The sequence below is a fragment of the Schistocerca serialis genome, chromosome 3, assembly GCF_023864345.2.
Source record: "Schistocerca serialis cubense isolate TAMUIC-IGC-003099 chromosome 3, iqSchSeri2.2, whole genome shotgun sequence".
NCBI classification, from domain to species: domain Eukaryota; kingdom Metazoa; phylum Arthropoda; class Insecta; order Orthoptera; family Acrididae; genus Schistocerca; species Schistocerca serialis.
This window is the reverse complement of record NC_064640.1, coordinates 634,745,633-634,771,768: the sequence shown is the minus strand read 5'-3', so window position 1 is coordinate 634,771,768 and position 26,136 is coordinate 634,745,633. Positions and strand designations below refer to the sequence as shown.

Below are 26,136 nucleotides of genomic sequence, written 5' to 3'. Positions count from 1 at the left end.
GCGACAGAAAAGCGCCAGTGAACCAAGAATTAATAATGCAGTGATAATTAATGGAACCTGAGAAATTCCATCTGTCATCTGATAATTGTGAAAAACTACTTTTTTTATGTGCACAGCACCGCATTATGAACTCAAGGGTTTCATAGGATTCCTATACTTAATTTCGTTGTGATCGTTTTTAGTGACAGTAGGGGAGGAGCTTATCCATCTGACTTGAAACATACTTTTCCAGCAGGATTTGAATCTTTGGCTACAGTTGCAGTAGCACGTCCAGTAAGGCATCAAGAATGTGAGCAATCACTCATTGCTGTAGTACAGGCAAGGGCAGAAAGAAGCAGGTTTCTGACAAAGTAAACGAATGGAGACACTGTCGCTGTCAATTATTAAACATGAATTGTTCAGAAAATTACAATTAAATCTAGTGAAATGAGTAGGTTGATACATCTCCAATCCGGCACTATCACCGAGTTGCCAAACATTTTCGGACAGCACTTAAGATAAAAATGCGTGTGTGTGTGTGTGTGTGTGTGTGTGTGTGTGTGTGTGTGTGCTTTCGGATATTTCCGAAAGAACAGACACTACAAATCGAAATAGACAAGACTTGTTAATCAATTAAATATCGAAGGATGGATGTCCAGGGCGCTAAAATAGAACAGCGGTGTCAGATGAAAATTTGTGCGTGACCAGGTTAGAACCCGGATTCGTAGTGTCTTTTCTTTCGGACATGTCCGGAAGAACAGACACCACACATATATCTATATATAGTGTGTTTCAGGAGGAATAGTAGATATTTTAGCAGGTGGTAGTGCAGACGAATTGCATAAAAAAATTACATATAAATGCATCCACTTTTTATTGAGTGCAGAGATACACCTGTTAGTACTTAACCCTAACAAACTCAAAGCAAAGGCAGATGAGGACGTCCAAAGTTGATTTTCAAAAACTCCCCCACCAACTTCTATGCACATTTGACTTCTCTTGATAACACCACGTGTAGCTCTTCTGAGGTCGTCTTTGCGTTCTTTTATGAGGGCTGCACTATTCATAATCTGAACGAACAAATCGGCTCTCGGGTTTACTTTTTACTTTAACCATCCCCACAGGCAAAAATCCAAAGAGATAAGATCCGGGGACCTTGGTGGAAAAGAAAAGTTCCCATATCTACTGCTCCATCTTCCTGGAAATGTTAGGTTTGGACAATGTGTCACCTGAGGACTACAATGTGCAGGAGCCCCGTCATGCTGGATGAACATACACGTTCTTGTAGCCAAAGTAACCTCTTCCAGTAACGCTGGAAGCTCATTTTCAAGGAAGTGTAGACAACTGGGTCCTGTAAGGACCAACATACGAAACGAAAATGCATTGAACCCAGCTATATGTACTCAATAAAAATTGGACACATGTTATGTGGCATTTTTTCTGCAATTTGTCTATACTACCATCTCCTACAATATTTACTATTCCTCCTGAAACATCCTGTATAATTACTTAACCATAGAGTACCTGTGTAATGTGTCATTCTAGCTGCATAGCTGGGGGTAATATTTGTTAAGCAATTCACTGCAGAATTAATGTAAGACCCGCACGATGATCTCTGTAGTCATACTGTATCATTAGCAGCTCGCGAATGGAGTATTATGTTCGTTAAATTGGATTTCCCAAGCTGATGCCAAATAAAGAGAAGCGATGGCGCCACCACACTATCTTTATTTAAGTAGGTAGTCAGCGCTAAATTATGTGCGCCACCATTAACGTTACTGGAAGCAGTTTGATAGCGTAACACCACCACGCCCACTGGAAACATGTACCATTATCATAAGACAGTTGTAACTGTAACTCTGTGATAGCAAATTGCTGATGTTTGTCAAGAATATCAGAAAGCGCCTCGTGAATGTGAAGTTATCAATCCCGCGTCCGGCCATCCTGATTTAGGTTTTCCGTGATTTCCCTAAATCTCTCCAGGCAAATGCCGGGATGGTTCCTTTGAAAGGGCACAGCCGACTTCCTTCCCCGTTCTTCCCTAAGCCTATGAGACCGACGACCTCGCAGTTTGGTCTCTTCTCCCAGAACAACCCAACCCAATGTGAAGTTCCATTTGCATTATGCCTAGGATGGAGAGAATCCTAAATAAGTTATAGGCTACCCAGCGAAGAGTCCACGTATTGTCTCAAGTTCTTGCGGTTTGATATTAATGCAGTTCCCGATGGTTTCAGACTAACGGGTTCTTTTGGCTATCAGAATACTCATATGGGAATTATCAAAGTGTAATTGCTAGAATGCTCAACTACCTTAATAATACTTCATTCTGGATTGAATACGACTCGGAAAGTGACGTTAATTTGACATTTCCGTCCATCTCCTGACGTCTTAAGGCGGGTCCACACTGAGCGCGCTGCGCCGCGCCGCTGCAGCCCCCGCACTGCTGTAGCACAGTATGATGCGTCGTCCGCGCCGCGCCGTTCCGAGGCACGCACTGTAGTTCCAGCTGGAGCGCGCGCACGTCTGAAGATGGAGCGAGCCAAGATTGTGAGTGCCGCATTTATTGTGCTGTACCATCAGTTAAGGAAGAAGAGGAAGAATCGTCGTCATTGGGTAACCCCAGTGTTAAAGAGTAGGGCATTGTACGGTGGAAATGATCTTTTCAGTGAACTACTTGCAGGCGACAGTGGACAGTTCGAAAACTTTTATCGAATGTCTTTCGAAGACTTCGAATATGTGTTGAAAGTGATCGAACCAGACATAATGGAGAAAGACACAAATTGTAGACGTGCTATCTCTACCAAAGAGAGACTGGCAATAACTTTGCGCTTTCTGGCAACTGGAGATTCCTTTACAAGTGTGATGTATCTGTTCAAAATATCTAAACAAAGTATATCAACGATTGTCATCGAAGTTTGCACCACTCTCAATAATGCACTGAAACCCTTTGTGAAGGTAAGAAGTTATTATTGTTCATTGTCGTTAAATGAAACCATCCTTTTCAAAGGATTTGTAGTTAAGTTATTTGCATAAAGTTGTTACCTGTCCGAAGTCAAATGTGTACAAGGTAAAAGGGGTTGAGGGCTGATAGCATTACATCAAAGATAGTTCCTTACAAACAATTATTTATTGACTGCAGTTTTGTTATTCGTTACAACCTTATGTACGTAAATATCCGCATACAAATAAAAATGTCTGAAACACGTTATTGTTAACAGAATGTGCTTAATCAAATGTATTTATGAAGCACTACAAAAAAGTATATGATGGAGGTTCTTGGAGCAGAGCTGAATCTGGTAGGCAGAGCGAGATAGTCATGTTGTTCATTGCTGCTGCTTGGTTGAGTAGGGACAACCGTTTGATGAGAGACGAGCAGAGGTGACTGGGAGTGACTCGAAGGAGAAGTTACCAATAGGACTGCATTGGGGAGAGGGGTGGGTGGGGAACAGGACTGCTTTGGGGAGAATGGACGACAGAAGGAGACGAACTATCTGATGTCAGATGATGTGCATACAAATCAGTCTCGGCATCGAAAATCAAATTGTTTATTCTGTGCATTAGCACTGATCACCTGCGGGTGTCAAATTTGCGGAGCTTCATTGCAATATGTTCCCCGAATGTGGAACACTCGTCGGGACGTACATTTCCCACACTTTCCAAAATGCCATAGGCCTTCATGAGCATCGGATCTTCTTTCTTCTTACGTTTACTGGCCGGTTTTTTTGGGGACTGGAAAACCTTTCCCCTGTACGCCATTCCTTCTTCTTTGTTAATAGGAGGTGACTCGCCAGGACTCTCCAGAGTAGTGTCATTTAGATGTAATACTTCTTCGGCGACATTTACCGTAGAATCCTGTTGGTTTTCTTCATCACCAGAACTCTGAAATGAAACATTAGGCTATAATGTATTAGGTTTTACAGTAAATGCCACAACCAGAATTCTATTTCATTATGATACAGTACGAAGTAATTTCTTTTCCTTTAATTCACTTATACGGCTAAATCGATTCTGCAAGTAGCAATATTTCTTGGCGAACTCGGAAATTCCACTAGTGTGACAAGTATGGTTAAATTTGTGAACAATGGTCGGTGGATTGATATCGGATGTTTTCTGAAGGCAGACAAGATGCCATTGATTGTCAACAAACTCTTATTACAATGTCACGACTGCAGTTTCGGCCGTAAGCCATCGTTAAGTTAAATTTCGAAATATGTTAAGTTATATCATTGTAACCGGCATGCACTTGTTCTGAGCATAAAATATTGCAGTACGAATTTCATATATGGAATGAAAATTCTATGCAAAATGCAAGACTATGGCTTAACGCCGAAACTGCAGTTGTGACATGATACTAAAAATTTGTCAACAGTCAATGGCGCCATGATTTCCTTCAGAAAATATTGTATCACTGTGGGCCCCTCACAAGAGAAATTCTTGTTATCGCAAGCTTTCATTCTAGAACTGCCCAATGTAGACCCTCATTTCAACCACACTTGACACGATTATGTAACAAAGACATGTTTCAATTCTTCAGTTTTTAAGACAAGATATGTTGTAACTTCTTTGAAACCCTTTCTTTTCAGTTGCCGAGTACTTCAGAAGAATGGAAACGATGTTCGGAGGAATTTGATAAAACATGGAATTCCCCCATTGCCTGGCTGCTATGGACGGTAAACACGTAATGTTACAGGCACCAATAAATACCGGCAGCGAGTACTATAACTATAAGAACTTTTTTAGCATTGTGTTATTTGCTCTGGTGGATGCAAAGTACAATTTCTTTTATGCACATGTAGGTTCACAAGGTCGTATATCTGATGGCGGAATATTCAAAAGCACTAAATTGTGGGAGAAATTGCAAGACAACTCCCTTAACATACCTCGACCTGAACCACTTCCTGCACGTGAACAGATGACGCCATATGTTATATTGGCCGACGAAGCATTTGCTTTGCATGAGAATGTGATGAAACCATACGCAGGCGTCTATGCGAAAGGTACAAAAGAGAGAACATTCAACTATGGACTTTCAAGAGCCCGTCGAGTTGTCGAAAATTGTTTTGGAATCCTGACATCCGTTTTTAGGGTCATGAGGAAACCAATGCTTCTGGACCCAGAAAAAGCCAGTGTTATTGTACTGACAACTATTTACTTGCATAATTATTTGAGACAGAGCAAGAAATCTTCCAGTTTGTATGCTCCAGGCGGCACAGTGGACAGTGAGCTGCCAGATGGCACTTTAGTGGAAGGAACATGGAGACGGGAAGCACAACCAGTGTCATTATGCAATTTAAAGGCAGTGCCAAGAAAAAGTTCGTCAAATGCCCGAGCTATTCGCGAAGAGATAGCCGACTATTTTATCAAAAATGGACGTATACCTTGGCCAGATGAGGCAGCATGAAAGCATATACGTGTTTATCACTACACCATTGTGAAGACCACACTTTGGCCTAATTATCTAGTGTGTTAAAGTGCTAATAGAATCTGACTCTATATTATAGATAATTGTTACATAACATGTACGCACATATTCTGTGTGTATCGTACCAGTGGGAGTGTCTCGTTCCTTCAGGAATTCAAATAATGGGAAAGTAAACCAGTTACTATTGTGTCTGTCAGCCCTGAAACAATAGTGCGATGTTATAATAAATGTAAATGGGAAACTGTGTTGTTACAAACATTGTTTATGAGTAGTTACCTTTTCCAGTGCACCTAGACTGATTCATTTTCATTTTCTCCCTTCTGTAGGAAGACAACAATGATGTCATTCTTCTTTTTTTTTTTTTTTTTTTTTTTTTTTTTTTTTTTTTTTTTTTTTTTTTTTTTTGCTTCGTCGATTTCACAGCCGACGCCACTCGCGATCCACTGCCAAGCATCACTTTTTTGATTTTTATGTGGTAATTATTGTCTTTTGGGTCTCACAGTTCCCGCCTTTGTCTATACAGCTCTTTGAGGTTCTCACTTTGCTTCCGGTCCCACTCCATAATGACACCTACGCGAGAACACATGACCTGTCACCGCGAATTGACGCACGTAATAAACTACCACGCCTGCCAGCCGAAGCCCCGTCGAAACTGAGCGCGCGCAAACGCGCCACTCCCTTTGCTGTACCGACAACAGCCAGAACACTGCGCGGCGCAGCACGGCGCGGCGCGGTTCGCCGTCCACACTGGACGCGCTCACCCGCGCACAGCAGTTTAAAAGGCCGGTTCCTCGGTTCCCACTAGAGCGCGGCGTGCGGCAACGGCGGCGGCAAGCGTTTTCCGCTTTGACGCGGCGGCTCGCCGAATTGGCGTTCCCATCTGGAAGCGGCAGACGCTAGCGGTAGCCAATGACGGACAGCCACTGAGGTACGGGGCGGGACCCACTGAAACGCCCGGTGCGTTTGATTAACTATATCTTACACCTACAAGAAGGAAAGACGAAGTTGGGTGAAGACATACCAAATTTTCATTTTCTGTAGAATGTACTCTTTCACATATTTCATTATTCATGTTTTCTCATTTCACCATAAACACATTGAAACAATCAAGGTACGACAAAAGAGATTATTCAGATAGTTAAGCGAGACAAAAATTTAAAATTTGATACGGTAGCAGGTACAGGAAAACAGTAAGAACACAAAGGGATGAAAGTGGATCCACCTGGTAGAATTTCGCACAGAGCATAATGTAATCATCGCCGGCACCTTGCTTAACACTCATGAAAGAATAATACATATTTGGAACAAAGTTTTCGAAACCAGATTTTAAATTATAAGACATTTTCCCTGTGCAGACGCAAACCTACAATACTTTATTGGTTACGATCTGCAGTTTACAACCAAAAATACAGTAAACGATAGCAAATTAAGGAAATGGAACTTGAATAAGTCAAGACCTTTAGGCCGGTTCCCACTAGGGCTGCCGCGCGTCAAAACCGCGCGTCAGCGGCGTGGTTGCCATGGAAACGGCGTCAGCGGCACGGCGCGGCGTCAAAACCGCGCGTCAGCGGCGTGGTTGCCATGGAAACGGCGTCAGCGGCACGGCGCGGCGGGCTCTGCGTCGCGGTTTGACCATGTCGAACCGCTGCCGCGTGCCGCGCTCCAGGTGCGCGCCGCCAATCACAGAACGCGCTGAGCGTGACGTCAGGTACGGACCCCCGGGCCACACGAACTTTCGCCGAACCACTGGCGCGGACGCGGCGGCAGCAATGAAATACTTATCATCCGATTCCAAGGAAACTATTCGGCAGAAAAATTTGATTCTTGGGTATGTTACAGCCTGATACATTCTGTCGATAAAGGACCGAATTTATTTTCGTTATTCGTTGTGGTTACTTGCTGTATCGCATTTACGTAAACCTTTACACGAAATTTTAATGAGTGTGCAGAGGTAAAAACGCATTGCGTGGACTTTGTGTACAGTTCACTTTAGGTAATACATTATTGCGTATGAAATTTAGTCAACATATCGAAATTGTTTTTAAAGCTGAGAGCAGATCGATAGCTATCACCGTTCTCGAGATATTGGATGATATGTCGGCGGACGGGCTGTGCGGTGACCGTGCGCGGGTCGCTCGCGACGCGACCGATACTTCGTCCTGCTCGTCGTAAACCATGTGGTTGTATCAACCGCTAATTTTGTAAACGGTTCAAGAAATCGAAACGTGTTTTTTTGCAAACGATAACTTGTGAAAAGTCACGTATTTCGTCGCGTGATAAATATCCTAAATCTGTTTATCTACCGAGATATGAAAGTAACTACAGTTTTTCAGAAGGGATAGATGAATTTTTTTAAACAGCATTTAATAGCATGTGGAATGAGAAGTTAAACCGAAACTAATTTGCTGGTATGTCATAAGATGTAATTTACTAAATATCTACAGATATTGATTATTCCCTTTGGTAAGTAACAAACTTTTTTTTCTTTATCCAGTGTACTTCACTGATTGAAGACGCGTTTTGCCTTTTACTTTAAGGCACCTTCGGTGGAATCTAGAATGATTCAGTTTTGTTTTGATATGTGATACTTGCAGAGTATAAAACAGTTCACATCTTTTTTTACGTGAATGACTGATTACTTACAGTGAACGGAGTTTTTGGCGGACAGGCGGACATATACGTTTCCCTTCACCTGGTCACATGCTGGAGGTTGAACTAAAACTTAGATTATGGAACATAAGCACATTTTCATGTTCGCTCTGTTTTTTTCTGTCACTAGCAGTAGACGTTTTACCGAAAACTCCGATTTGAAGTCGTAACTACAGTGTGTTCACCTCATGTCCCTTCCTGTCTGGTTTATTTATGTACATGTTGCCAACCTGCAGAATTATATGCTGAAAACTAATGTTTGTTTATTTTTGTTCTCCTTATATCTGTATGTGCGTGTGGCTAGTCAGTGATAGTTATAGAAAGTTGAAAGTGAATCCAGTAGTTGTCAGACAGTGGTTGAAAGATTTGATGTTCAGCTGATTTCAGTTTTGGTTTAAATGTTTTGTGGAGGAGTGCATGGAAGAGTAAATTCACTGCTTACATTAACAGATAAAATAGTAGAATAGCATTTCAACAGATGATTATTATCAGAATACTATCACCCAACCCCTTTGTCCTCACTCTTTGACGCCTCATAATATGTCCTGTCAACTTACCCCTGTTGTAGTCAAAGTTGTGCCGTAATTTCCTCTTCCTCCTCTATTTAATTCCGTACCTCTTCATTAGTTACACGATCCTCATATCTAATCTTCAGCATTCTTATTGATCACCACGTTTTGAAGCGTCCATTGTCTTCGTGACAGAACTGTTCATCGTCCACGTTTCACTTACATACAAGGCTGCAGTCCACACAAATACCTTTGTAAAATAGTATCCAACCATTATAATTTATATTCGATGTGAACAAATTTTCTTTTTCAGAACGCTTTCTTGCTATTGACAGTCTTCATTTTATGTCATCTCTACTTCTACCTTCTTAATTACTGCTTCCCTTTCAAGTCATTGAAGTCTTAGAAATGCAGTTTGGTTTCTGTACAAGTTGTAGATAATCTTGTGGCCCTGTGTTTTATCGCTGACATCTCCAGAGCTTCAAAGAATGTTTTCATTTAGATTGACAAAACCTTTCTCTAAACATGCAAATGCTATAAACACAGTTTCGCAGTTCTTCAGTGTGTCTACTTATCTAAGTGGTAGGATCAGTATTGCTTTGCGTGTTCAGCCATTTCACAGGAATCTAACATTGTGCTTATGTTAGTTTGCACAACCCCTCCCACTCTCCTACCTACATATTCCTTCCACTTTCTAGCCTTCTCTTATTTCCTTAGTTCTGGTTTGCCAAATGAGTTCTTGACAGTTGCTTCTCCTTTGAGGAAAGTTTTCTTTGTTCTTTCTCATTTTCATTCCCCTATGTTTTCCAAGTGCAAAATCGCGTTGCAATTTTGGACTTTCTGTCGACGTCATGTCAGGCCGGTTCCCACTAGGGCTGCCGCGCGTCAAAACCGCGCGTCAGCGGCGTGGTTGCCATGGAAATGGCGTCAGCGGCAAGGCGCGGCGGGCTCTGCGTCGCGGTTTGACCATGTCGAACCGCTTCCGCTGCCGCGTGACGCGCCCCAGGTGCGCGCCGCCAATCACAGAACGCGCTGAGCGTGACGTCAGGTACGGAACCCCGGGCCACGCCAACTTTCGCCGAACCGCTGGCGCGGACGCGGCGGCAGCTATGAAATACTTAACATCCGATTCCAAGGAAACTATTCGGTAGAAAAATTTGATTCTTGGGCATGTTACAGCCTGATATCTTCTCTCGATAAAGAACCGAATTTCTTTTCGTTATTCGTGGTGGTTACTTGCTGTATCGCATTTACGTAAACCTTTACACGAAATTTTAATGAGTGTGCAGAGGTAAAAACGCATTGCGTGGACTTTGCGTACAGTTCATTTTAGGTAATACATTATTGCGTATGAAATTTAGTCAACATATCGAAATTGTTTTTAAAGCTGAGAGCAGATCGATAGCTATCACCGTTCTCGAGATATTGAATGATATGTCGGCGGACGGGCTGTGCGGTGACCGCGCGCGGGTTGCTCGGCGACGCGATCGGTACTTCGTCCTGCTCGTCGTAAACCATGTGGTTGTATCAACCGCAAATTTCGTAAACGGTTCAAGAAATCGAAATGTGTGGTTTTTTTTTTTTTTTTTTTTTTTTTTTTTTTTTTTTTTTTTTTTTTGCAAACGATAACTTGTGAAAAGTCATGTATTTCGTCGCATGATAAATATCCTAAATATGTTTATCTACCGAGATATGAAAGTAACTACAGTTTTTCAGAAGGGATAGATGAATTTTTTTAAATGGCATTAATAGCATGTCGAATGAGAAGTTAAACCGAAACTAATTTGCTGGTATGTCATAAGATGTAATTTACTAAATATGTAGAGCTATTGATTATTTCCTTTCTTTTTTCTTTATCCAGTGTACTTTACTGATTCAAGACGCGTTTCGCCTTTTACTTTAAGGCATCTTCGGTGGAATCTAGAATGACTCAGTTTTGTTTTGATCTGTGATACTTGCAGATTATAAAACAGTTCACATCTTTTTTTACGTGAATGACTGATTACTTACAGTGAATTGAGTTTTTGGCGGACATATACGTTTCCCCTCACCTGGTCACATGCTGGAGGTTGAACTAAAACTTAGATTATGGAACATAGCACATTTTCATGTTCGCTCTTTTTTCTTCTGTCACTAGCAGTAGACGTTTTACCGAAAACTCTGATTTAAAGTCGTAACTACAGTGTGTTCACCTCATGTCCCTTCCTGTCTGGTTTGTTTATGTACATGTTGCCAACCTGCAGAATTATATGCTGAAAACTAATGTCTGTTTATTTTTGTTCTCCTTATATCTGTATGTGTGTGTGGCTAGCCAGCGATAGTTATAGAAAGTTGAAAGTGAATTCAGTAGTTGTCAGACAGTGGTTGAAAGATTTGGTGTTCAGCTGATTTCAGTTTTGGTTTAAATGTTTTAAGGACTGCATGGAAGAGTAAATTCACTGCTTACATTAATAGATAAAATAGTAGAATAGTATTTCAACAGATGATTATTATCAGAATACTATCACCCAACCCCTTTGTCCTCACTCTTTGACGCCCGACAATACGTCCTGTCAACTAACCCCTATTGTTGTCAAAGTTGTGCTGTAATTTCCTCTTCCTCCTCTATTTAATTCCGTACCTCTTCTTTAGTCACACGATCCTCGTATCTAATGTTCAGCATTCTTATGAATCACCACGTTTTGAAGCGTCCATTGTCTTCTTGACAGAACTGTTCATCGTCCACGTTTCACTTACATACAAGACTGCACTCCACACAAATACCTTTGTAAAATAGTATCCAACCATTAGCATTTATATTCGGTGTGAACAAATTTTCTTTTTCAGAACGCTTTTCTTGCTATTGACAGTCTTCAGTCAGGTTTGCGTCTGCACCAGGAAATGCCTTACAATTTAAAATCTGGTTTCGAAAACTGTTCCAAATATGTATTATTCTTTCGTGATTCTTAATCAAGGTGCTGGCGATGATTACATTGTGCTCTGTGGTAAATTCTATCAGGTGGCTTCCACTTTCATCCCTTCCACCTAGCCTTTGTGTTCTTACTGTTTTCGTGTACCTGCTACCGTACCACATTTTAAATTTTTGTCTTGCTTAACTATCTGAATAATCTCCCTTGTTGTACATTGTTTCACTGTGTTAGGAGATAGTGAACAATCGTGAACGGTAGTCATGAAATCTGTTTATGGTGAAATGAGAAAACATGAATAATGAAATATGTGAAAGAGCACATTGTACAGAAAATGAAAAATTGGTATGTCTTCACCCAACTTCGTCTTTCCTTCATGTAGGTGTAAGATATAGTTAATCAAACGCACCGCGCGTTTCAGTGGGTCCTGCCCCGTACCTCAGTGGCTGTCCGTCATTGGCTACCGCTAACGTCTGCCGCTTCCAGATGGGAACGCCACTTCCGCGAGCCGCCGCGTCAACGCGGAAAACGCTTTGCCGCACGCCGCGTTGCCGCGCTCTAGTGGGAACCGGCCTTTTTGCTCAGCGCGGCGCGGCACGGCACGGCGCACTCAGTGTGGACCCGCCTTTACTGAATGTCTGAAGTGCACTCACAGTTGTATGGCCGGCCGCATGGATCCTGTTAAGTGTTGTGGCAGCTGGCAGTCATTGCTGAATACAGACATGTGCAAATATCCTCAATGCTCTAGTGGAACTCGTCTTTGTTGCATTTTTTTCCATACCGTAATTAGCACAATAGCATGAGGCTTATTGTGCTGAAGAACTTGATGCCCGCAAGTCCTTAAATAAGAGCCGTCGAATGGTAGTAATGCATGAAAGGAAACAGACTGTTGGACAAAAGAATGGACAGCTCCCAGCTTTTTGCCTTTCTGATAGAGCCTACGATAAGAGTCTGGTGTCATATTATGCTTCAGAACCCTAGACTGTTTATTTTTTTTTACTTCATACTAAAACAAAAGCTTTGATCTGAGAAGAGGAAATGGCTTATATGCTTCTCAGGAACTTTAGGTTTTCGTGTTTATTTTCTCACTTCATAGTAAAACAAGGGCGTTGACATGAGAAGAGGAAATGAAATATACGCTTCGAAGACATATTATTTCCTTGTGTGCTACTAATGCGTGCATGAAAGCTCTGCAGTTAATTTTTGTACGTTGGATAAATTTTGATATCACCTCACATTCCTTTGTGAGAAGGTTCCTATTTTCTTGGGATTCAAATAGAGTGGACAGTTCATCACTGGTTACTATTCTGATCATTAATGACATGATATCCGTTCCAATTCCTCCATGGCACCTGTGAGTAGAGTCTCACGTTTGTTACTATAAGAACATGCAGGCAGTGATGTCCGCTCACTGCAGTCAGAGCCAAGGTGATTTCTTTCTGTTTATGGCAAAGCGTCTGCCAGTGTCCACGCTCAGCCAACATAAACAAATCGCGGTGGCATTGGGCACTGGTAATCGCTGCACTTGTCACGAGCCACGACAACAAGAGCACACTCTCTCTCCTGTCGATGTTATGGAGTTAATACACGTTACTTAATTAACGCAATATGCAGGACGTGGGTTGGGTAAAAGTTCAGTTTGTAACTTCCCATCGCATTAAAATACTTTACAGTCATATTTGATGCAACATTTATTGTTGGTTGTCTCTCTAATGTTAATAGTATTGATTCAGATTGTGCGTGAACATTAAAACACACACACACACACACACACACACACACACACACACACACACACACAGAGTCGTTGATTCCAGTGAGGGCGACGACTGCCGTGTGTTGAACAACAATCAGTTCCTTAGTTATCCACATAAAGACTGACTGGCTGCATCCGATTATAACGATCTGGTATCGAGATGAATTCACAGAAATCGGATAATTTGAACGTCTGTATTGCAACAACGCCGCGCACATAAATTCCTTTGATGGAGCAACAGGTAGCAACTGTCTAAGAAAAAGTGATGAATATGTTTGCTAGCAGCAATATAACGTAATTTTAACCCATATTTATGTGATGGAAATATTGAATCGGACAATGCACATCTGTTTCAGTGGTGGGAAAATACACCATATGGGATTTGCAGATGACATAATAATAATAATAATAATAATAATAATAATAATAATAATAATCCCGTTTGGCGGATAGGGGAAAGCCTCCCACATATGGATGGATCCCAGGAAAATCAAATACTTGGGGTGAACCAAATACTAACACAATCCTGAACGGCTACTCAACCCGTTGAACCCAAAATCCAGACACGTCTGAGTAAAAATCACCGGTACTCTGGTCACCGTCTGTTAGCTCAATGAGCTCGGCTGAAAATATTTGCGCCGCGCGGGATTAGCCGAGCGGTCTGGGGCGCTGCAATCATGGACTGTGCGGCTGGTCCCGGCGGAGGTTCGAGTCCTCCCTCGGGCATGGGTGTGTGTGTTTGTCTGTAAGATAGTTTAGGTTAAGTAGTGTGTAAGCTTAGGGACTGATGACCTTAGCAGTTAAGTCCCATAAGATTTCACACACATTTGAATTTTTTTTTTTGAAAATATTTGCTTCCAAAGGCTTGAACACGCTCTGGTCCTGTCCGGTCCTGGTATCACCAAGGCCAAACCAATGAAACATAAGCAAACATGAACTGTGCAAGCAAAGTCAACTTTACCCCAGGTGGTACACAACCCACTCGTCGACAGGCGGCAGCTGGATTTTCGGATTGTGGGGGGTCCAGGCTAGCACGGCAGAGAATATCGGATATCTCTGGTAAATTTCCCTACAAGCAGAAAACATGCATTTGAAAACTAAACGTCGATACATTGATCCAAACACGAAAACTGAATAATCTCACATAAGAAATCGACCGACAAAAAATTCTCATCCTTGCTCTTCAAGAACCACGACTGACAGACAGTGAAACCTTGCATTAAGGAAACTATCGCGTCTTCAATAGCAAAACACAACAAAAGGTAGCGAAAGGCGTACCAACCTTCGGTATGGCATTTCTCGAACACAGATCTATCATCAGCTCTGTCAAAGAGGTCACACCCATCAACAATCGACTTATGACTATGATCATTCAGAGCCCTAATAAAAAATATACACTCATCAATTCACATGCCCCCACCACCCTAGAAAATAAGAAAAACACCGAAAATGTCGAAAAATTCTGGAACACAAGATGAGGTGAAAATAGTAACGGGAGACTTCAACTATCTATTTGGGACAGAAAAAACCTATAGATAAATCATTGGCACAAATTCATTACACCGAAACACTTACACCAACGGCACACGTCTGACTGACATTTGCCAACAATTCAACCCGAAAATGTCTACCCACTTTAGGAAAAACCAGTTCCCAGGTAACATGCTTGGCTACCAGGTGCCAGCTGCTTTCGTTCGCCTTTCTAGACTCGCTGGAAGCCAGATTTTTAATTGTTCTGTAGCAAGCAGGCAGGTACAAGCTCAATAAGGGAATCGTAAGATAACGCTCGAGCAAAATTCGTCTTGGTACTTTTAGTACCCCTTAGTGTCAGAGCGAAAACCTTACGGTACTGCAAAATTCATAATGCCACTTTTGTTTTCTGCCGACATATTTGTTGTTGTTGTGAAAACATAATTTTATGTATGAACTGCCCCTTTTTGATAATACTTGCGAATGATACAGGACATGAAGTCAATACAGACTTTTTCCAAGTCAAATGTCCTTAATATCCTACTAATTCGTGTTAAAATAGGCTCCATCGTCTTACAGATACTTAATGCTTTATTTAGACTGCAGTTGTGATGTTTCTGTACTAAGCTGAATTTAATTTGTTAGTACAGTGAATATTTTAACTGCGTTTTGCATGAGTTTACTGAACGCAAAAGTAATCATCAAAGAGAAATTAATCAGCAGCAGAATTTTCTTTCACGATATCTAAAGCAATCTGACAAGGCTAAGGTGGCTTACAAATTCTACACCTACTGGTTCTAACGATGTCGATGTTGATCAATCAAGAGTGGGAAAGGTAAAATTTTACGAGTGTATGATGAGAGGAACAAGTGCTTGAGAGAGGACTTCCCTATCAATACAAGTGCCTGAGAGATGACTTTCCTGTCAATCTCCTGGACAGTCGTGTTTCTCAGATCAACAAAGTGCCTTATCATTCAGTAGCACACGTGATGTTGTTTTGTCGGTCGATTATCTTACACTGCGACCGCAAGGCGTCTCAGCTGTTGGCAACAAATTCCAGCTGTGATGCACACACCCCTTGAGGCAGAATTCGTAACCCAAAACAGGTTTTTGGATTTATCAGATGTAAAATATTATGTTCACACTACTCTTTGCTCGAGTTTACGTCTTTTGGTGGGGCTCAGCCTTTCATTTCTTCTTAAGAAGTTAACGATAAAGGCGTCATAACTCGTCACCAGTAACAGTACTGCTTAGGACTGCTCAATGACCGACCTGATGACGTTAAATAATAGTCACTCCGTTGATTTTCTTTGTTTCGAATTAGAGCATGCAGTACTCCTACACCAGACTTCTGAACTTTGCCCGTTGAATGCAAATGTCGCCTGATGGTTAACTGGTAATCCATCACATATATCAGTAGTCGAGACTTCCTTAATGTGGAAAATCATTCATGCCAGAACGATCTTTGTTGAAACAATAATATTTTTTACGGCGTATTTTTCGAAAAGCACTCGCTCTACACACAGTTCAAATCTTTTTAGCGGCCTCCTCTGCATTCACCCCTCTGTTATACCAAACGTAAATATTGTGTTGCAGATGTTACACTTTTTACCACTTGCGACTCAATTTTACAAAGTTTAACCGTAGTTCATGATTTTCAAGTATGGAAAATCCAATGCTTAACTGCAAGATGATAACTAGAATTTCAAATTCGAAAATGACAGTTGATACATACACTCACAGCGCCGCGCCGCGTTCGCCTGGGCGGCGCCGGATTTCAGGCGGCGGGTGGCGTGTGGCCGGTGGCAGGTAGCCTCTGCAGCGCGAGGAAACGTTCGAGCGTAAGCTGTTCTGTCGTGACGCAGCCACTAGCTGTCCTGTGGAATTGTTTCTGCAAGTACTTGTTACTGCTGGTGGGTAGAATGTGAAACAAATTATCTTCGATGTTCAGCCAGACTCATAACTTTAGACGAGGGCTGAAATGTGGTAATATAACAGTTGGACGCAAACACGCGACTATAATTTAGAATTCGCAATGATTACCATTTTTTAAATATCTTGTTCTATATTGTTCGTTGACTTTATTCATGGCGGACGTCCGATGACACTCATTCAGGTTGTTTGTTGATCCGTGCACTCAGTTTTTAATTATAGAGCGTAGCTAAACCCTCTGACCGAACACACTGAGCTACCGTGCCGGCACTACTAGACCCCGGGCTCAGCCAACACAACTACATCTCGGAAGTAGACAACACTTCCTCCTGACACTTCCGCATCTAGCAGTGTTGCCAGATCGTGCAGATGGCCGGACTTGGCGTTGTCAGGGGCGGTCGGTTTTATTGCCCCCCCCCCCCCCCCCCCTAAGTGAACGACTCAGACTTAGTCTCTGTGGTGGCCGGCCGGCGGTCAGTTTTTATGTCTAAGACTGTACACACACCAGATTTGCAGTACCTTACAAACCTGTGTCAGTGACTTAGGAACGGAGTTTGAAAGATTTTACGTAAATCATTTGCACTAACAATTCTAAAGTATTGTTCCAGTGTTTGGCGTCCATACCAAGAACGTATTGCAAACAGGGAAACTATTGTGGGACATACACACATTCCAAGTGCCACACGGTTCTGCACTTAAACACACTATAATGTTAGAGCTGTGCGGTTTCTGATCTATTAATCATGTGGAATGCAATGCTACTAATATTCGAATGTAAGAAATATATTTCCGGCACATGACATACGTTCTCCCTGGAAGTTTACTATGGTGGCAAGTTAAGGTCATAAAACAGCTACTTTGCACACCAAAGAAAACATCTATTCTTTGTAACACAAACACTACATAGGGTTTCAGAGGTGTATGATACCTTCTGTTTATGAAGTTCAGACCCGATTACAATTTGGAAGTGATGATATGTTCATAACAGTCCTATAAATGATCGTCGGTACCCGAAAATGCATATGCAGAAACAGTGGCATCTTAGGAAATAAACACCATGATCTTAGACAGAGAAGATGTACCAGTCACAGATTGCCACCTCCCCTAGTGACCTTCCTCTTGCACACGGAAGTCGTGGTCCGATGTTATGCTCTATTGCTCATGTGCAGCATAATATTGGAGTTTCGCCTTGACGCCATGTCTCTAGAATGCCTCCTTTTTCCACTATTAAGGTGTGTATATGTAGCATCAGTCTACTCTCATCCTCCAGAACACGCAATTTGATTGATTTCAGTCAGTACTCATTTCATATTATTTTTCTCTAATTGTATGTTTTCTCAGTCAATTTCTATAATTTTAGTAGGTTTTCTCGATTTTACGTATTTCCCATCAATTTTATCGTGATTATACCAGGTTTTCCTCGAATTTTACCGATTTTATGTCATGGTTCATATTTTTCGATAGTTTTTCCATATTTATATGGTCATGTCGCTAACATACCCATGTGTTGTTTGATTTTCTGTGAGAATATTGTCATGTCTTATGCACCAACCTACTAAAAAATCGTAAGACTTCCTCTCTTCCTGAAGATCCATATGCATGCATTTTGGATAAAGCGATCATGAAAAGTATAATAGAAGTCGCTTCATACCTATATGAGGCTCAGCGATTGGTGCAGGTGATGGATAGTTTGGAAACTTAAAGTCTGGAAACAATTCCGTGTACTGTCTGACCCATCAGAGAGGTTGTCTTCAGACTCTGTAGTGCTGCACGTGATGGAAACTTAAAAGTCTGGAAACAGTTATACATGTTTGTTTGTCTTCCACTCCATCGTGTAAGGGTCTGGAACAGGGATATGACATCTGTACAGAGCTGATTTCTGTTGCTGCTCAGTTTTTTCCCCCTTAAGAATATGCTCTAATTGCTTACCAGATGTGCTTCGCTATTTCTGTTTATACCTTCCATCTCTGATGCATATAACCAACCCTTTCAGGACATCTACTGACTGTAGCTTTTGGGTATTTATTTTTATTACCCCAGTAATTTATTCGTTAGGTGACAGTATGTCGACTGCAGGTAGCATCTTGGGCTATGAGAGTTTTCCTTCTCCCTCTCTACCTACACGGGGCTGCTACGGTCGCAGGTTCGAATCCTGCCTCGGGCATGGGTGTGTGTGATGTCCTTAGGTTAGTTAGGGTTAAGTAGTTCTAAGTTCTAGGGGACTTATGACCTAAGATGTTGAGTCCCATAGTGCTCAGAGCCATCTCTACCTACAAAGTGCACCTACGCGGCAGCGTCATTTATAGACGAACAGTTAGCAAGTTTTGCATCTGAACCACGACCATCCACCGCTGACACACATACACATAGGGACTCTGCACGCATATTACCAATCGCGAAGTCTCGGTTTCAGCCTCTTGTACGTTATTTTCGAGAGTTCTTCAAGTAGTGAAACACTCTTCGAAAAATGTCCTGCACCAGTTGTGAGCACATTTAAATTCATCATGCTAAAAAGCATAACATCTTCGATATAATTATTATTACCAATGTTTGTATAAACATTGTATAGATTCTCCAGTCATAAGAATCATCCATAGCGTCCTGCTGTGTCTATCACTCCTCTTTTTATACTCCACAAAGACAGCACATGATCACCCCAATCACGCCACTTTGTGTGCTAGATATCCATTGGATGAGGCGAGAAAGTCCTTTGTGAGTGAGCAAGCTTCGATGGAGGAAGAAGCAAGCATAAAACGTGGAAGGGATGTGTAGTTTCCTTGTTCATCCAGCCATGCAAATAAACAAAATAAACATTTACTCTGTCATTGCACATTGCACATAACTGGATATCTAGCACACAAAGTGGCGTGATTGGGGTGATCATGTGCTGTCACTGTGGATCTTTATAGTATAAAAAGAGGAGTGATAGACGCCTATGTGTTAGGCATTAGAAGTCTTACGTTTGTATTATAGATTTTTAGCATGCTGGATCAATTGCAGTACAGCAAGTTGTGTTAATCAGTTCGAAATAAGATTGATATAGTTGCAAAATAAGCTTTTTATTAAAATGATGACTAGTTCCAGGTTATCAGAACCCTTTTTGAAATCATTCATATAGAAAAAAACTATGAATGAAATTTTCACTCTGCAGCGGAGTGTGCGCTGATGTGAAACTTCCTGGAAGATTAAAACTGTGTGCCGGACCGAGACTCAAACTCGGGACCTTTGCCTTTCGCAGGCAAATGCTCTACCAACTGAACTACCCAAGCACGAGTCACGACCCGCATTCACAGCTTCAATTCTGCCAGTACCTCGTCTCCTAACTTCCAAACTTCACAGAAGCTCTTCTGCGAACTTTGCAGAACTAGCACTCCTGGAAGAAAGGATATTGGGGAGACATGGCTTAGCCACAGACTGGGGATGTTTCCAGAATGAAATTTTCATTAAGCAACAGAGTGCGCGCGGATACGAAACTTCCTGGCAGATAAAAACTGTGTGCCGGACCGAGACTCGTACTCGAGACCTGTGCCTTTCGCGAGCAAGTACTTTTTTTTTTTAGAAAAAACTATACTTTACGAAATGGCATATAAACCATGTCATGATTATACATATACAGATGAGCCAAACCATTATGACCACCTGCTTACTAGCTTGTTTGTTCGTCTTTGGAACGAAATACATCACTGATTTAGGGTATCAGGGATCCAACAGTTTGTTGGTTGGTTTTTGGACGTATGCGGCATTTGCTGTCTACACGCAGGTCATGTAATAACGGACCACTGATTCACGTATGCGATGATGGTGCCCGATAGTGACCCAGATGGGTTCCATGGGATTTACAGCAGGCGAACTTGGTTGTCGAGACATCAGTGTGAGTCACTATAATGCTGCTCAAACCACTGTAGCACGGTTCTGGCACCGAGACGTGGAGATATATGCTGCTGAAAGATGACATCACCATCAGGAAGCACATCAAACACGAAGGGATGCAGGTGCCAGTGTGTTCAAATGGTTCAAATGGCTCGAAGCACTATGGGACTTAACCTCTGAGGTCATCAGTCCGCTATACTTAGAACTACTTAAACGTAACTAACCCAAGGACATCACACACATCCATGCCCGAGGCAAGATTCGAACCTGCGACGTAGCAGCAGCGCGGTTCTGGACTGAAGCGCCTAGAACTACTCGGCCACCATGGATGACCCTGCCAGTGTGTCTTCAATTAGTACGACAGGTCTCATGCAAGTGCAGGAAAATGTCTCCCATGGCATAATACTTCTCCCCTCAGCCTGCATCCGTGTCGTGCTCCACGTTTCAAGCCGCTGTTCGCCTCGATACTGGCGTTTGTGGAGACTACCAGCAACCTAGTAGAGGTAAGTGTGATTCACTTGAAGAGCCGACCCGTTTCCATTGATCGACAGTGGAATCTTGATGGCTCCATGTCTACTGCAATCGTAACTGACTATGTAGTTGGGTCAGCATGTGAACACATAGGGATGGTCTGCTGTAGAGCTCCAAGTTCAACAATGTATGATGAACAGTGTGCTCCAAAACACATGTGCGTGCACCAGCACTGTCCTCTTTCGCTGGAGATGCCACAGATCACCATCTATCCTACTTTTCGATGCAGACAAGCATCCAAACACCACGTTCTGTGCAGAGTTGTCGACGTCCAACCATTTAGCGCCTAATGGTAGTTTCACTGTACTTCTACATCTTTCCGTAGATGGTCATGACAGTAGCATGTGAACATTGGAGCAGCATGGCGATTTTCGAGATACTCTTTCACAGGTTCTGCGTAATAATAATCTGCCCTTTGTCAAAGTCGCTTATCTCAATGGATTGACCCATTTTCAGCTCATATCTTTGCCACAGTGATACCCTGTCCGTGTATGCTCTGCTTATATACTATTGTTATCGCGTCACGTGCCCGCAATACCACCAGGTGGCATCCGACGTCGGTGTGGGCAGTGGACATAATGTTTTGGAATATTAGTGTATATGTATGAGGGCTGTTCAAAAAGTAAGGTGACTTTTCAAATTGCACGGGCAATGTACGTTCGATTATCGATCCTTTTTTTTTTTGTTTTGCTGGTACACATGTCCCGCACATATGTTCACAGTTTCAAGTGTACAGCATACTTTGTTTTTGACAGATAGAAAGGTTAGATGGTTTTAGTGTGATCGGCAGTTTTCGATTATTATAAAAGATGGAGCAAAGAATTTGCATCAGATTTTGTGTAAAAATAGGACCAAGTGCTTTAAAACACTTGAAATGTTGATAGTGGCATACGGTGAGTCTGCTCTAAGTAAAAAAAAAAAAAAAAAAAGTTTACAAGTGGTACAAGCTTTTACAATATGCTAGAGAAGATGCCAATGACGAGCTCCGCTGTGGACACCTCAGCACATCAATAGCAGATGATAAGATCAAAGCTGTGAAGATCGTCGGATTACCGTAAAAGGAGTTGCTGAGGATGTTGGCGTATCGGCCGGCTCGGGTGATGCAATTTTTTCGGATGTTTTAGGCATGAGACATATTTCAGCGAAGTTTGTCCCAAAACTTCTCAATTTTCGTCAGAAGAACCGTTACATGAGCATCGCTCAGGAGCTCTTGAATGACGTCAGTAATTAGCCTGATTTGCTCAAAAGGGTCATAACTGGTGATGAAATATGGGTTTACAGTTATGAAGTCGAAACCAAAACCCAATCGTCCAAATGGAAGCACCCCAGAGAGCCAATACTGAAAAACGGCACGCCAAGTTCGATCAAATGTCAAAATTTCGCTCACTCTTTTTTCAATCACTGTGTCGTAGTGCACCATGAGTTTTTGCGTCAAGGTCTTACGGTCAATAAGGAGAATTACCTTGACGTTATGCGCCGTTTGCGTGAAGCAATACGCAAAAAAAGTCCGGAATTGTGGAGAAAAAATTCATGGCTTTTGCATCACAATGCACCTGCTCATTCATCGTTACTTGTGAGAGATTTTATGTTTCCAAAAAACAATACGACAATCATGCCTCAGCCACCATATTCACTGGATTTGGCCCCCTGCTCCTGTTCCCAAAACTGAAGAGACCTATGAAAGTACGAAGATTTACAACGATTGAGGAAAAAAACTGCATCACTGGAAGTACTCTAAGGCTGTACCATAAAGTGCTTATGAAAAATGCTTCGAGGATTGGAAGAAGCGTTGGCACAAGTGTATTGTATCTGAGGGGAAATACTTTCAAGTGGATACGTGAATATTGATGAATTAATAAATATTTTTTCATAAAAATATGAAGTCACCACTTCTTGAACACACCTCATATAACGAAGTCACGTTTAACCATGAACAGTGGCAGAACAAGCATATAACTGCCATAAGTTTGTCCTGCCACTGTTCATGGCTAAGCTTGACTTTGTTTTATGTATATGTATAATCTTGACGTGGTTGATATGCTGTTTCGGAAAATACTGTTTTGTCTGTCTGAATGATTTGAAAATGGGTTCAAATAACCCAGAACTAGTCATCACTTAAATGGAACGTGAATCCTGTAACTTTGGCTATTTCTGTATCGAATGAAATAAGTTTATTTGTTAATCACTGTGTTACACGTTGAACCCGGGTGGTTCTTGTATCAAATCTCACTGGACAGTCCTTTTCCATTTGGCCAATTGTGCCCATATGGACGTGTCATACGAATACGTGTATCGGAGCAAACAACAGCAATATAGCAGGGTGGGTGCACGTTAAATGCGACGGTAATTAGTGGGTTCGTTTCGTTACCGCTGGACCGCGCTAAACCACCTTAATTATATGCGACTATGTTCGAAGAAGAGAATCCAATGACATAACAACACTCACAGAAGAATGCAGACTGATCAACCAGAACGTTATGACCAAGACATTGGATGCCACCACGACGTTGGATGCCACCTGGTGGTATTGCGAGGACGTGACGCGATAACAATAGCATGTAAGCAGAGCATACACGGACAGGGGATCACTGTGGCAAAGATATGAGCTGAAAATGGGTCAGTCCATTGAGATAAGGGACTCTGACAAAGGGCAGATTATTATTACGCAGAACCTGTGAAAGAGTATCTCGAAAATCGCCATGCTGATCCAATGTTCACGTGCTACTGTCATGACCATCTACAGAAAGATGTGAAAGGACAGTGAAGCTACCATTGGGTGCTAAATGGTAGGACATCCATAACTTTTCACAGAACGTGGCGTTTGGAGGCTTGTCTGTATCGAAAAGTAGGATAGATGGTGATCTGTGGCATCTCCAGCGAAAGAACACAATGCTGGTGCACGTACAAGTGTTTTGGAGCACACAGTTCATCATACATTGTTGAACATGGAGCTCCACCGCAGATCACCTCTATGTACTCACATGCTCACCCAACGACATCGTCAGTTACGATTGCAGTGGGCATGGAACCATCGAGATTTGACCATCAATCAATGAAAACGGGTCGGCTCTTCAGGTGAATCACATTTTTATGACCCTACGTCACTGGTCATCTCCACAAACGCCACTATCGCGGTGAACGTCAGCTCCAAACGTGTAGCACGCCATGAACGCAGGCTGGTGGGAGCAGTATTACGCTAAGGGAGATATTCTCCTGTGAATGCATGGGACCTGTGGTAGTAATCAAAGACAAGTTGACAGCTACATCCCTTCATTCTTGATGTCTTTCCTGACGGCGATGTCGTCATTCAGCAGTTTAATTGTCGTGTCTCGTAGCCAGAACCGTGCTACAGTGGATTGAACAGCATTATAGTGCACTCATGTTGATGTCTCGGCGACCAAATTCGCTTGCTGTAAATCCAATGGAACCCATCTGGGTCGCTATGGGGCACCATCACAGAGTACGCAAATCAGCGGCCTGCTATTTACGTGAATTACATGACCTCTTTGTAGATGTCGAATGCCACATACCTCTACAAACCTACCAACAAACTTTAGAATCACTGACATGCAGAATCAGTGATGAATTTTGTTCCAAAGACGGACAAACAAGATACTAAGCTGGTGGTCATAATATTTTGGCTCATCAGTGTATAGCGCATTGTTGACATCCATGTCCAGCTCACGATGAACGGAGAGAAAGCAGTACACCTTACCTCAATGACCTTTTAAACCATTACAGGCCTATTCACCAATCTGCTCATGTGAAGCGGTACATGTCGTAAGCGGCAGAAATATGGCAACTGGAAGAGCCATTGGTTGTAACATTTGATGTATCAGTTTCTTCATGATCTTTGTGTGCACTAGAAACAAAAACATCTAACAACCTATATTGGTTATATACTTCTTTATAAACAAACAAATATTTGTGATAAGGAAGAATATGAATATTATTGCTCCTCTTATCACTTGGAGCAATGTCAGCTCTCGTCATTGTTTCCTGCCTAACCACATATTTCGAAATACATAGCCAAATATTTATTTCAGTATTATTAATAATGCCCCAGAATTTGTCAACAATGCTTAGTTTAAAAAATACAAGCACAGAGTGGTATGCAAACCTACATCCTTTAACTGCACAATCGACGACCAAATCCATTATGTTAGTACTGTGTTGTGACATTTTTTGTTGTAATCTCGGTTATTGTACTTTCTCTCGGAGGCTTATATTGTTGATGCATGATTAACTGACATTTAACGATAAGAGTGACTTGTCTGTGATAAACCTGATAAATCTTCAATGCTCCAGTGCCTTGAAATGGTGTACTGCAAGTTATAATACAGGACAGCTAAATATGCCAAAATCAATGGTGTCTGTGCACTGAGTCAAAGATAATACACCAGTACAGTGTAATGGTCTCTAGCTCTAAACGGGATTGATATAATTCTGCCATTAATGTATAATCGCTGGCTCGCGTTCAGGCACCGAGCGAGGTGGCGCAATGGTTAGCACACTGAACTCGCATTTGGGAGGACGATGTTTCAAAATCCGACTTCAACCATCCTGATTTGGGTTGAATTTTCCTTTATTTCCCTAAATCGCTCCAGGGAGCTTGTGCTTTGTCTCTAATGACCTCCATGTTGAGGGACATTAGACTCAGGTCTGGATCAGATTACGGTGGTTGGGCAGGCGGTGGCAAACCGGGATATCTGCCCCGGGCAGCAATTGCAGCGAGTGCGAAAGCCATATTCTTGAAGATAAAAAAACCTTTTTTCACAAAGCGCCCAGCATCCAGCGCACGTTGGTCTATCGATTATTCATATGATTTTGAAACGCATCCCAACTGGTTTTTGAATGCATACTGTTGAGTTCTCAACGAATCGTAAGTTGATTTTTAAATGTGTGCAAAGTGTACGTGATGTCTCTGCCAGGGGACTCCCCATCACATCTAGAAATAAAGAACATTCCCGCAGACAAAAGGGGACAGTGCTATACGAGCTAAGCCGAATAAACCTGAACACGTTCATGTTTGTTTATGTGATTAATTGGGTGTGCGAATGATCAGCATTGTTACAATTATTAGTAAAATCCAAAGATTCAGACTACCAGAAT

At 42.0% G+C, this 26,136-nt stretch overlaps 1 protein-coding gene across 7 annotated transcripts in view; it reads left to right on the top strand.

Moving 5' to 3' along the window:
- The window catches only part of LOC126470515 (constitutive coactivator of peroxisome proliferator-activated receptor gamma-like), a 750,708-nt gene that overhangs the window by 94,826 nt on the left and 629,746 nt on the right, over nt 1-26,136 (top strand). For 3 of the 7 annotated variants that reach the window (XR_007586227.1, XR_007586224.1, XM_050098424.1), the window contains exon 3: nt 4,563-4,649. The exons of 3 other annotated variants lie outside the window; for them this stretch is intronic. The gene's annotated coding sequence lies outside the window, so the exon portion shown is untranslated. Of the gene's footprint in view, nt 1-4,562; nt 4,650-4,775; nt 5,634-26,136 lie in introns of those variants that run through there. One more of the 7 variants, XR_007586226.1, reaches the window with a different exon arrangement.